The sequence below is a fragment of the Micromesistius poutassou genome, assembly GCF_964030765.1.
Source record: "Micromesistius poutassou genome assembly, chromosome: 3".
Classification (NCBI taxonomy): domain Eukaryota; kingdom Metazoa; phylum Chordata; class Actinopteri; order Gadiformes; family Gadidae; genus Micromesistius; species Micromesistius poutassou.
The window spans coordinates 14,273,121-14,285,890 of record NC_140273.1 but is presented as its reverse complement, the minus strand read 5'-3'; the positions used below and the strand labels follow the sequence as shown (position 1 = coordinate 14,285,890).

Genomic DNA, 12,770 nt, shown 5'->3' with positions numbered 1-12,770 from the left:
AATAATAATTTTTCTATTATTTCTTGTGTTAAAGCAGCAACTGGTCAAGTCAGTGAGCTATTGGAAGTGTATGGGAATTGGGAAGAATATATTCATGCAATGCAGCATGTCGAAACCTATTCCAAACTGTAGAATGTGCTCTAAATGTGCACTTCACATTGCACAATATACAAACTTTGGTAGTCCTCTAAACTAGTTCCACAAACAATTGAATCAAATTCAATGCACATCCTTCTTTTTTCTATGACCGCATCAACTTTTAACATACAAAATGTGACCGTGCAGTAAAAACTGATATGATTGGTGCCTCTCTGCCTTGAAAGGGACAAATTCAACTCCTTTTTTGAGCACTGAATTATTTACTTGAAGCAGGGATGGCGATGGCGTCAGAGCTCCCTGTAGGAATGCTTTGAGCAAGGCACACAGGGAGTTTCACAGAGCCACATTCTTAAGCAGGGCAACCCCAGAGCATTCATTGATCCAAGTATGTTTTTCTGTCTGCAGTGAAGTCAATTGAGAATTTGACGAAGGGTCAGGTCTTTCTCCTTTAGGTATTTACCTAAAGAACTAATGATATTCCAAAAAATGGCATTGGATGTATATTTCTTAAGGTTTTAATTCAATGGCTGCACATTTAATATTCATACCCTCACACTCGTCTATAAACAAATGAATTTCATGAACGTATTTGAACAATGTTACAAGCCGTTTACTCTTATTAAATCAATGTTTTTTTTTAAGCTCTACTACAGGTGGCTGTGTGCAAGGGGACTGGGGGCAGCTGGCAGCTCGATCAAAATGCCTTAAGGTGTATTAAAGAGGATAATCCTTCACAGACAGAGCTGCAGTTGACGAGAGCGAGTGAAGCCAAACTAATCTCTCAGTCCAATACCTTCCTGCTGTCATCTCATCTCACTACCTTCTATGTGGTTAACGGGGTCTGTTCTGTGCGACCACATTTCCTCTCCTCCCAACACCTCGTGCTCATCTGCCTTCCAGATGACACTACACAAAAGCCAAGGCCGTCTTTTACACGTGCCTGCTTTTCTTCTCTTGTCCATAGCCTGTTGTGAAGGTCTACTCTTTATGGTAGCGTCACCTGAGACGTGGTACTGTGTAGAAACGGCCTCTCCTCTATTGTCAAGGTATTGAGCAAGGCAATAACAATAAATGTAACACATGGAGGGGGCTTTTTGGTAGCTTGATGCTACTGGCGTTAAAACAAGCACTCTGTTGTCGACTTTCAAGGCGTCTGGCTCTCGGTCTGTTGCCCAGCTCATCAAAGGCCATGTTGTACCACCAAGTACGAGTAAGCTCTCACCCGGGTTTTGTATACGACCAGGTTCACAGCCTTGTCCAAGCTGGTGGGGAAGTTTTTGAAGTCTCAGTGAGGGTCCTTCCCCCGTCTCCACTTCCTCTTGATTCTTAAGGAGCTTCCTCACAAATCAACTTCCATGCTGTAGCCTATGTTGGATCTGAAAAGTCACTCTGTAACTTGTTTGTTGTGCATTTCTAACTGAATCATGAGCGCTACAAGTTAAAATCTTCAAGGTTTCCATGGTAGCAGTTCAATGTCCCTTCTTGCTCTTGTAAGGCTCCTGTACCTCCATGTTTATTCACCTTTCAAGAACATATTTATGTTCCAAATGTTTTTATTTCATGGACTTTCTTCGGAAGTCCTTTCTTATGTCATTCTTAACTTTAAAATAATACAAATGATACTGATTAAACAGGAAAGAAAAAATGAATGTGATCGTCTTAATACCAGGGGTCCCCACTGAAAACTTGATCTGAGGGGTGGAAAGTGCTTTGAGTGATGCATCCGACCCCAGTGCACTTATAAGGCACCCAACGACACTATAGATGTCAATGGGAAGGAAGAAATCCCTCATTATCCAGCACAGCAGAGCATAGCTGTTTGATAAGGTTCTGACTGATGTCACTCCGGGTGTCTTTTTCTTAAAGAATGTGTGAAGAGAAGTAGTTGAAGCCAGCAGTCCTTCTTTCTGTATTGGTGTATCACAATTACTGTTAATGTTTGTGTGGTGGCAACATTCTGTTGTTGTAATGGTTATGTGGGCTGTTAAGTTACGTTTTTATGTTCTGATTAGGCTGTCTTCCTTTACAATCAAATGTGCTGTATAGGAGTTTGGACTGTATATTCATATAGATCTTTATCATTAACGCCAGTTTGCCATTAGTGCTGTAAAATAGTCTAATCAGAAACAGAACTGGCTTGTTAAATTCAGATTTGATTTATGTGGTGAATTTGTGATTGATTATGGTATTGAAAAGGGGGTGTGAAAACTGTCTTCACTTGGAGGAAGAGCGGTTTGTAAGTGTGGTTGCAAGGGAAAGGGGGGTGCATTCCAGAATTGATTTATGAAGTGTCTTTCCCTGTCTTTGTCTGCTCTGCTTCATAGTTTACAACTACTCCACACACTCTCCCCACTTGAGGATACGCTCACCTAATGCTAAAGCCTGATGCAAGTGTCTGGATTTTACTAGAGCTGTCAAGTTTGGATCGGATGGTCGATTGGTTGGTCGATATGCACTTGTTGACCAAATTCTCTTTGGTTGGACAATTGCTGGTGTTGCTTTCACAAGGAAAGAAAACACTTATTCCATTATCTGACGGAACATTTTATTTTTGAGTGATTTTTTTTTTTGGGTTAGAAATAACATTATTTCTGAATAAATATTATACTCAGGGCTAGGGCTGTCACTTTTGAGAAAAAAATCTAGTTTGAATGGATATCGAATATCAAGCAATGTATTCGAATATATTTGAATATCTACGAGCCCCCCCCCAAAAAAAACACAGATTCAATTGCAAATTGATTACGTGACAAGAGGAGACATAAACAGGACTTAGGCCATATCCTGTCAAATCTTTGTTTGAAACAGGTTATCAACTTAATCAATATCAAGTGCCACTATGCATATCAAAAAATTAGGCTATGCAATGAAAAATAAACAGCATCGGAACTGCACAGCGCAAACAATGACGTGACAACTCAAAACGTGACAACTTGCTGATATAAATGCATAAGAACGTGACGGTGTGAATTCGGGTCTATTGAATTCACTTGACGAACCATCTTCAGATTTCGGTGGTGCATGTCCTTTGTACAATCTTTGATCTGGTGACAAACGCACGCGCAGGCACACAGAACCCATTCACGTTTGCTCCTTCTCGCTCTCTCCCTCTCAAAAGTTGTACATGACCCATGTGCTGTTCTTGGCAATTATTTCCATCGCTATGAGTTTTCAGTAGGCTAATGCAAAAACTGACCTGGCTTAAACGTACCTCTACAATTTCATTGCGGGTATTGCGCAGTCGGTAGGTACACATTCATGGTACATCAGGATACTGATGTATGTAGTGTGTTGTATATAGTTCAGAAAATAAGTCAGCAACTACTGTTTCCATAGTACATGTAAAAGGATTAAGTTTGATTTCTTCATTTTTCAACTGAGCAAAGATAAAGCAGAAGACAGAGTGCAGTACATGACAGTTAAAATAATAGCACAGGAGGACATTTGTATAAGGAATTTAATGAAAAGAATCCCTTAAATTAGTGCCAAACGTAATTAAGCTCGTAAGTAGTATCCAACCCAAACTTTAAAAATCCCCCCCATTTTGAAAAATGAAATTTAAGCCCTGACGATATGACTTGCGATATTTAATGTTTATATTCACTCTACTTGTTGCCAACTTAAACTGATGCAGAAATTAAAAAAGAAACACATTGTTTCCATTCCAACATTATTTTTATTGGGAAAAATGCAGCTACACCTGCAAGGCTGGCCATAAGTCACCTTGCCCCCTTAAACATTTTGTGAAATATTTGTATGTCTAAGGCCCCGTCCTCACGGAAGCAATTTTTTTGGTGAAAACACATAGCATGTAGGGATGTCACGATACCAGAAATTTAGTAGTCTATACCAATACCAGTGAAATTCCACGATTCTCGATACCCAATTCGATACCACGGTCAAAAACAAAACAATAAATCCCATGTACTTTATTTATTAAAAACATTTAAACATTACAAAACATTACTGGCATGTAGCCTTCAAGTAATGAATAAAAATAAACCACTATTAACATTAGAAAAAAAGAACAGTGGCATGTAGTGTTCAAGTAATAATAATAATAATAAAATACGTGCTGAAAGCTGGCAGTCATGCAGCTATGCGGCTCGCGTTTACACTTGCGTGCATGGCGGGGTTTAAAACATAACTTCCAACCTAATATTAAGTAACATAACGCAGGTGCGCAAGGCAGCCACAGGAGACGCCAACATTGTTTTCAACCGTTCTGTACCGCGCCGTATTAATTACCAAGTTTTGAAAAGAAAAAAGTATTTGAAGCGAATAAGCAACGCTGTTTTTGATTTGTTTATTTGGTTTTGAACGAATAGTTTTGGATGCATGCATCGGCTTGGAGTTGATTTGTTTACTTTGAAATTGCATACGCTCGCAACACACATGCACACGCACGCACACATTCACCGCTGCACCCACTACAACCTGCCGATCTTCAATCAAAACATCAAGTAAGTGATGCCGAACGCAGTTGTACCATGCGTGTTTATAAGCGCAACATTGAAACGGGTCCCGTCTGAAACAGTCGCGTGGCGCAGCGTTCCAAACGCAAAGTACTTCCAGACACGACTCTTGCTATTCTTTTTATCGACGACTTGAGGCGGAGCCATCGCACTCGCTGCAGCTGCAGTTGCCGTCTTCCATGTTCCCGTGTAGGTGTATATGCTGCCCACGTGACGTCCGGAGGAATTGCATCTTCGGTACCTACGGTACTAAGAAAAACGAGTACGGTCACGTTTTTTGAATTTTGGTATCGACTTGGTACCGAAGTATCGGTTCTCATGACATCCCTAATAGCTTGTGTCTGATTTATCGTGGGCGGGGGTCGGGTAACTGGCCAAATACTAACGGGTCCGGGTGGGTGCGGATTAAATTTTGATGTTTACACGGGTGACAGGTCGGATCTGGTGCTGAACTTTGCGGGTGGGTTCAGGTCTCAAAAAATGGACCCGTGCAGGACTCACGTAGACTACATTTCATCAAAGTTTAAGTAGTCTTTGCGGTATGTCTATCACAAGCGTTGATAGAATGATGACGATACATTTTCGATATATCGCGCAGCCCTAATTCGAACACGGATATTTCACATCATATCCAAATGTGTATTTGAATATCGAATAAACAGTGACAGCCCTAGACAGGGCTACTTTCTGTTATAATAATTGCATGGTTTAATAGACCGTAATACGCATAAGACAGGAGGTCATAACTAGGGCTGAACGATTTGGGGAATTAATCTAATTGCGATTATTTCAACCAATATTGCGATTGTGATTTAGTATGAGACTATCTTTTCCTTTTTTTTTTTGATCTGTCTGTTTTTTGTTCTATTATTCACTAGTGGTGCAACGGATCATCATTGATCCGTGATCCGTTCGGATCAATTATTTCGGTTCGGCACACACATGATCCGCGGATTGATTTATAGAAAAAAATAATTGTGCGCATGTTCAGTCCACACACAGCGTGGTCATGGCGAGCGGAGGAACGGAGGAGCTTGAACACCCCGCGTCATTTAAATCCCCTGTTTGGGAGCATTTTGGCTTCCCTGTCAAAGTTAATGATGAAGGAAAGAGGTTAGTGGATAAAACCGTGACGGTTACGACATCACCCCGGTGTTTCACTGACAGGAGTGAAACCGAAAGCGGCTCAACAACCGCTTATCACCGCGGCATTTAAACAGCCCCTTCCTGCACAAACCGACCGGGCTAAAGCTATCACAAACAATAATAACAATAAACAAAAAGACACAACTTATGTTTATTTGTCTTGTCTATTTTTTTTTTTTTGCTGATCCGAAAAATGATCCGATCCGTGACTCTGATCCGAGGAACGATCCGAACCGTGAGTTTTTTGATCCGTTGCACCCCTATTATTCACTAAACAAGCAATAAATGATTCTGTAGTATGACCAACACAACATTGGAAGCAGTCAACATATAAACTGCTTTCTTTTAGGCCAGGCCGATGTGTTGAGATGAATTGATACATGAATTGACATTATAACATCTTAATTTAACTATTGAATTGTAAAAAATAAATAAATACAAATCTTACTGATCTCCAGTAAGTAACAATAACAAAAATCGCAGCCTTTGCGATTTGCATATCGCGTTCTATTACATCGCGATGTCGGTTTGAATTCGATTAATCGTTCAGCCCTAGTCATAACATCACGGTTTTCCTCACTTTGAACTTGTCCAACTTAAGGATGACTGCTAGTCTACTTACTGAACATTTACTCGGCTACAAACTATTCTATAACACCAAGTCAAATGTGTCTTCCAGCTAGGGATGGGTCAGAATACTCGATTATTCGATTATTCATTCCCGAGGGTCAAAGCCGATTTTTAACATTTGGACTTAACATTTTTTTCAAATAAACAAGAATTAACGGACGGAACTAATGTTATTATTTTTTTTATTATTATTGTTAATCATGTACAGAAAAACAATATACACAATACACAAGCATAAATATGAATATATATATATATATATATATATATATATGCATACAATACAAACACTGATCACTATTAAAGTTTGTTTTTTTGCGTTTAAGATATTAAGTGATTTCTTGCCGATGATCCATGGCTGCCTTTGTGAATGTCAGCACACATCGAATAATCGATTATTCGTTCATACCACCCACTGATTATTTGACCATGAAAAATTTGAGTTATTCACATTCCTACTTCCAGCGGGACCCATTATATTAAACCCAGAACAAGAACAAAACCTAGAATCTAAGCTTCCGACGTGTTGTCTGTCTTCTATCTTCGCTGTGCAGTGCTCCGTAGCTTGTCTCGTGAGGCCCGCTTTTACTTTGAAGCTCCGCCGTAACAGAGTCTGACTCGGCCCATCAGTGGATGTGAAACCCACTGGCTTTCTCCAAACTGCACTGGTGTGATATTTAGGCTACTAGGTAAAGCAGAGAACACTGGCTGTTTTTAATTAATGTAGAGACAACGTACAGATACTTTTATTTCCCCACCATCGTCAAATCGATTGGTCAGATTTCAGTCAACCAAGATCATTTTGGTTGACTACAGCCCTAGATTTTATTTCCTGTGTTTTTACTTTTCCGTTTATTGGTAATCAATAAATATTGGGCTTTATCCATTGTTATCACCCTCTCCTTGGTTAATGGAGAAGTGATTCAAGTGGTACTCCATTAAGCTCCATAAGCCCACAAGCACCGATCTAACCCCTTTGAGTTGCTGCGTTGTACATGATGCTGCATGATGACAGTGACCTGCATTGTTTATTAAATGCCATTTGGCAAGTTTCCATTGCTTTTAAATGCAGCTTATTGTATAGGCCAATTATACCAACATTTGTTGAAAATGCTACATCAGGTGTGGTGGCCCATTAACACATTGAATTATCCACAGATAAACACTTGAGAAATACAGTCTAAACTATTTAATCCAAAAATGTACCTAAAGAGTGTTAGCCCATGGCGTTTCAGTTGAGTCACTGGCAGAATGCAATGGGCTCATCTCTGTCAATATTCTGCGCTGATGTCTTGGTTCTCATTCAACCTGCCATGATCATGTTTATTGTTAATCAAGGGTTTACCTGCCTGGGTCTGTTCAGCCTCTTAAAACCTCCAAGCCTCACACTTACTGAATATAACCCTAACTTGGTTATGAGTTACCACGCCTAAAGACCCCAGCCCTCTGACTAGCTGTAGGTTATAAGTTTGAAGGTGCTATTACGAGTATTGGTAATGTGAAAAAAGTTGAGTGTTATTTTGTTGAGTAAATCCAAGTCAACTGTTGATGATCAGATTTAATGGTTAAAGGATTTGGCCGATTTACTATGACCCCAAGTTAATTCTTGACATTGGTTATGTCTAGATGTAAATCATCCATAAACCTGGCCGCTTACGGACCTAGAGAGACACCAGAGGAGCTCAGTTGGACTCCTTGAACGTTAAATGTCCTGATCACAAGCCGTGAATTTTGGATCGGAAAGTCTTGTTCTATATGTAAATTCATACAACCGTTGAGTACGTCATTTTGATTCAGTAAATGCTTGGACTGTATTAAAATCAGTAAAATATATTGTCCATCATCGCTCTCTACTGAGCCTTATGATTTGGGTAACAATTCTGGTTCACATTGGGACGGCCAGTATTTTCACTAGGACGGCGATTTTAAAACCCATACATCTGCAGCCAGCTTGCTAGGCATTGCTGAGCAGAGCTGTCAGCCACTGGGTGAACCCTTTTTGGACTTTTATATTTAGACTATTCATTTAGTCCCGTCTAATCCATATGCCAGCTGTCCAATTTAAAAGGCATTTAGTTGCACTGCAAGTGCAATACCAAGCTAACTCAATGTTATCGCAGGCTACCATGGCCCTGTCCATTTGCCCCATTATAGCCTCATAGGCCCTGGGCAGGTGTCCTGCCTCTGTGTATGGGGCAAGAGTTTAGTGACACAGGTTGATAGAGGATATACATTCACTCACTCCCTCTCTTCCTACTTCCTGGATTATTAATCCAGATGATTACCCTACAAGGTTGACTGATATTTTTAAAGGAAGTCGTTTTGTGTACTAAAATGTAATTTTAAACTATTAATTCATGGATTGAGTGTGTAGATCCATGTACCAAGCTGTAAAGGTGGAAATCCCACCATGCTATCCAGATGATCCTTGGTACATATGACAAACTTGAATTTCACATCCTTTGATTAGATTATTCCTGCATACACACAATTGTGTAACATTTTGTTAGAAATTATTGCACAATCATTCAGATATTTCTCACAGAACACAATGGGAACCATTAGCTAGCCTGTGGCCAAAATCTGCTGCATTATTCTGTGTGGGCCTTTTTTTTTTACATTGGACATACAGGGAGAGCTGCCTCCAATTGTAAGGATAGAACTGTACCACCTCCTCGATTGCCTCACACAAAGCCCTCTGGGAGATGAAGTTCTATTCCTAGAAGCCTCTGGGTTATCCATTTGACACAGAAATCAAAATATTTCCTCCTTTCTTGTATTGGGAACAAGTAACACTGAGAGCTCTCCAATGTAAAACAACAAGCCTGCTGTTATTGTGTATAACAACTGTATATTAGTCGTCCACTTCCACCAAAGATGTTGACGGTGGTCTTTTCTTGGGAACTGGAGAAACATGTTGGACCACGGTTACAGCTTCATTGCTTCCTTTGGTGAGGATTGACAGAACTTTGATAGGCTTCAGTTATTGGAGAACAGAGGTTAGCAGAGGATTTCACAACAAAGAAAATCCTGCTGTGCTATTAAGCGCAAAATGAGCAAGTGCCCTTCCGTGTAACGTCAAGATCTGTCAACAAAAGATTGCGCCCTCGGTTTTGCACAGGATTTCTTAACGGCACAAAAGCCTTAGTCTGCATAGCATTGCTCCTACTCCCTTAACTGACCAAGCCAAACAGCATTTCCATTTTTACTCTATTATCCAAATAATGGTCCAACTGCTCCTCGGGTTCTCATTTCCAAATAATGCTTGGTCCCTAAGCAACCAAGGTATCTACACCCCCCCCACCCCCCCCCCCCCCCAATAATTTATTTTAAAGTATCATTCGAACCCTGCTGGACTTCTCAGTGAAATTGTGGTGAGTTACCCAACAGATGTAAGCCCAAATATAAGCCTATTTATTCAGATATTTCTAAAAAACGGGATTGGCCGTTTGGTGTGTTCTCGCAGCTGCCCCTAATCTGCATCGTGTGTCCAAAGCGTTGAATGCTGACCTCTGATCAGCATTTGTTCTGTATTGGTATCACTTGTTCAGCAGTTTGGTAGTTGATTGGTGGTTGTTTTACTGCTATAGTGAATGTTGGCTCTCGTGTCTATTTGAACGTTTTTCTATTTACAGCATATATGCTTCAAGCAAGGCCTTCACTTATGGCTTGCAGGTGAGACTTCATCAATGTCATCAATGCTCAATGTCTCTTTGACGCCAGTTGGAGCTTATTCAACAAAAGGACCCTTTCTCTTTCCGTCTTTCCCCTCAGAGACCTGGACACAAATGTGCTTCTTCACAGCTGGCTAGTATGTTTTTCTTTGCTGGTCATGTCTTAGCACTCCCTCTGTCTGGGTACTCAAACATCCACCAGCTGCCTTGTGCTACTATATTACATAATGAACAGCAAGTCTTTTGCAACTTTTGCAACCCTTGTGCTTGATTTGCAAACAAAGTCCATATGCCTCAGAGTAATAAAGCCCAATAAGAGTTCTTCCCCTGTGTCCACCACCCCTCCAGTCTCACGGTTATCCCATGTCCACCAGCTGGGCTGCTTGTCTCTGCATCCTTACTCATTCCTCAGGATCGCTGTGTCCTCATCCAGCACTGTTGTCCACACACCAGCCAACTGCAATTTTTTTTTAACACCAACAAGCTGTTTTGAAAGAATCTTTACACATATTTGACAAGAAACCAACTATCGAAAACGCCGCGATGCCTCACTCATTGTGCAAATATCTGATCACTGTCCGCATCTGGCATTGTTTTGTTTAATCTCTTGATGCCTTCAGCAGTCCCAGGCCTTAATGATTTCATCAGGCAGTTTCTACCTGGGTCACATTATCTGCCACATTCTTTTCATGCTTAACATGGTGAACATGTGGGTGTAGTTAGAAGGGTCTTGAGGGCTCGGAGAAGGGCCCACAGAGCTTGAGATACTCTTCTTGATTGTGAGTTTCATGACTTTCCACATTTCAATGTGTTTCAGTAAAGTCTTCTTTAATAAAACCCTGTTCGTGAATGTAAATATTTGAATTGGTAATGTCACCCAAATGTTTATTCTAGGACTTGGCAACGATTAAAAGTTTTGATCGTTTTAATATTGGCGAGTTAACTCACGTTAAGTTCACTCAAAGTGAAGTTGAATGAGATTATCAAATGGAATGACACATTATCATTCATACCAAATGTACTTAATAAGCAAAAACTAGACCATGTAATCTTGAGGGAGTTTTATTGACTCACTCAATGTGGGTGGAATATGAAACTTATGGAACACCAGAAATTTGGGCATTGTAAACAGGCAGTTAATTAGTACAATTGTAAACCAACAGTTACAAGTGTAGTGACTGGGGGTACTACAAAGGATGCTATGTTATTCACTGGTTCACGTGCACACCACATCATTTACTTTTAAGTGTGATCGTGGACCAGTGTTCAGGATTGGCACGTCGGTCGGAGAGTGGCTGTACGGTCTCTCTGGGGTTTATTTTGGAGGATAAACACTGGTATCCCTGCGCTCTGATCTCCAATTTCTGGCCTCCCTTCACTTTCCCCCTCTCCCCCTCCTCCCTTCTCCTCCTGTCTGCTCGATGCCATGTTTATTATGCGATGACCTCTCTGATTGCTTAACACGTGTACTGACAGCTTCTTACACTTTCCTTTTCTTTCCTCTCTCTCTCTCCATTCTTCTCTCCCCTCCCTCCTTTTTTTTTTTTTTTACTACACACAGACAGTTCCAGCCCTCTTGGTAGGGTCCGGCCTGGAGGGGACTCAAACACAGACAGAATCGTAAGTAAAGATTTATATTTTACTCACTTAAATCCTTTACAATGTGGGAAGGATGTGCATGTGTCTTCAAGGGGTGTTATGCGTACTGCATATATGAATGATGAATGACTGTCAGGTTTGTGTGATGGATGAACAATCTCCATTTTCAATTGTTTTTAATCCCTTGTTCCTCTTGTCTTGGGGGTCAATTTCAAGGTTGAAGTTTGTAATTGAAATCTTGGTACTGTACTTATATATATATGTATATATATTCTTCAGTAATTGTCTCAAGTATATGTCCAGTAGAATTGTTCCAATTTGGCAATTACCCTTCTTTATATCCACATTATTGTGAGGAAGATTTAAACAAATGTATTTCAGTACACATGCAAATCAGAGTCAAAAGATGTAGACCAAGTAAATGTAGCATAGCACAGCTGTGGATCATGTGTCTTGAGTGTTGGTGAAACCAAACCCCTCTTTACGGATGTGAACTCCCTGTGTCACCCTTTACAATGAGGGATTATGGATCTTGAAGGATGTATGGAAGGACCCCACCCTTGATCTCATTGTTGTCGACATCTTTATTCAGGATGTGCACTTTCACACTTTTCCTCCGGTAACAAAGAAACCTGCCACACTAGAGAGAAACAAGAAGTTCATATACTCCATTGTCTGTGCTTTCATTTTTTCAGGAATGTCTCATACAGGAAGTTCAGAGCAAATTAGCAAGTGTGCAGACATGGAAGAAGTGCATATGAATGCAGTTTGTTGACGTATTGTCTTTGGGCTACCAGCCAGACCTTTTTTTTTATAGATATAGTTGTTTGGTTCAATATAGTTACATTTATAAGATCATTTTTTAACAAGAAATGGTACACTATCAAGTTGATGTACAAACAGTTAATCCTTGACAAGATCAGCGCTTTGTTTGTAGCATATTTCCTCCTTAAAGACAAAAGGAGTGTGTGGGTTTAAATTATTCATTGTTGCACGTGTGGGGCAAATTAAAGGTAAAGTGATAGCAGCGCCCAGCAATGCTCACTCCTGCATTTTAAAGTGTGTCCTAGCACTCGGATGTCAACGTGTTAACATTCCCTACCTCTAAAACTACTACTCTGGTGTCTGAGACAGGATAAAGGTCTTG

The 12,770-nt window shown here is 40.4% G+C and overlaps 1 protein-coding gene across 1 annotated transcript in view; it reads left to right on the top strand.

The window, feature by feature from the left end:
* Positions 1–12,770, top strand: part of fbxw7 (F-box and WD repeat domain containing 7) — an 84,259-nt gene that overhangs the window by 2,908 nt on the left and 68,581 nt on the right. The window contains exon 2 of the mRNA XM_084466229.1: positions 11,586–11,644. The gene's annotated coding sequence lies outside the window, so the exon portion shown is untranslated. The remainder of the gene's footprint in view (positions 1–11,585; positions 11,645–12,770) is intronic.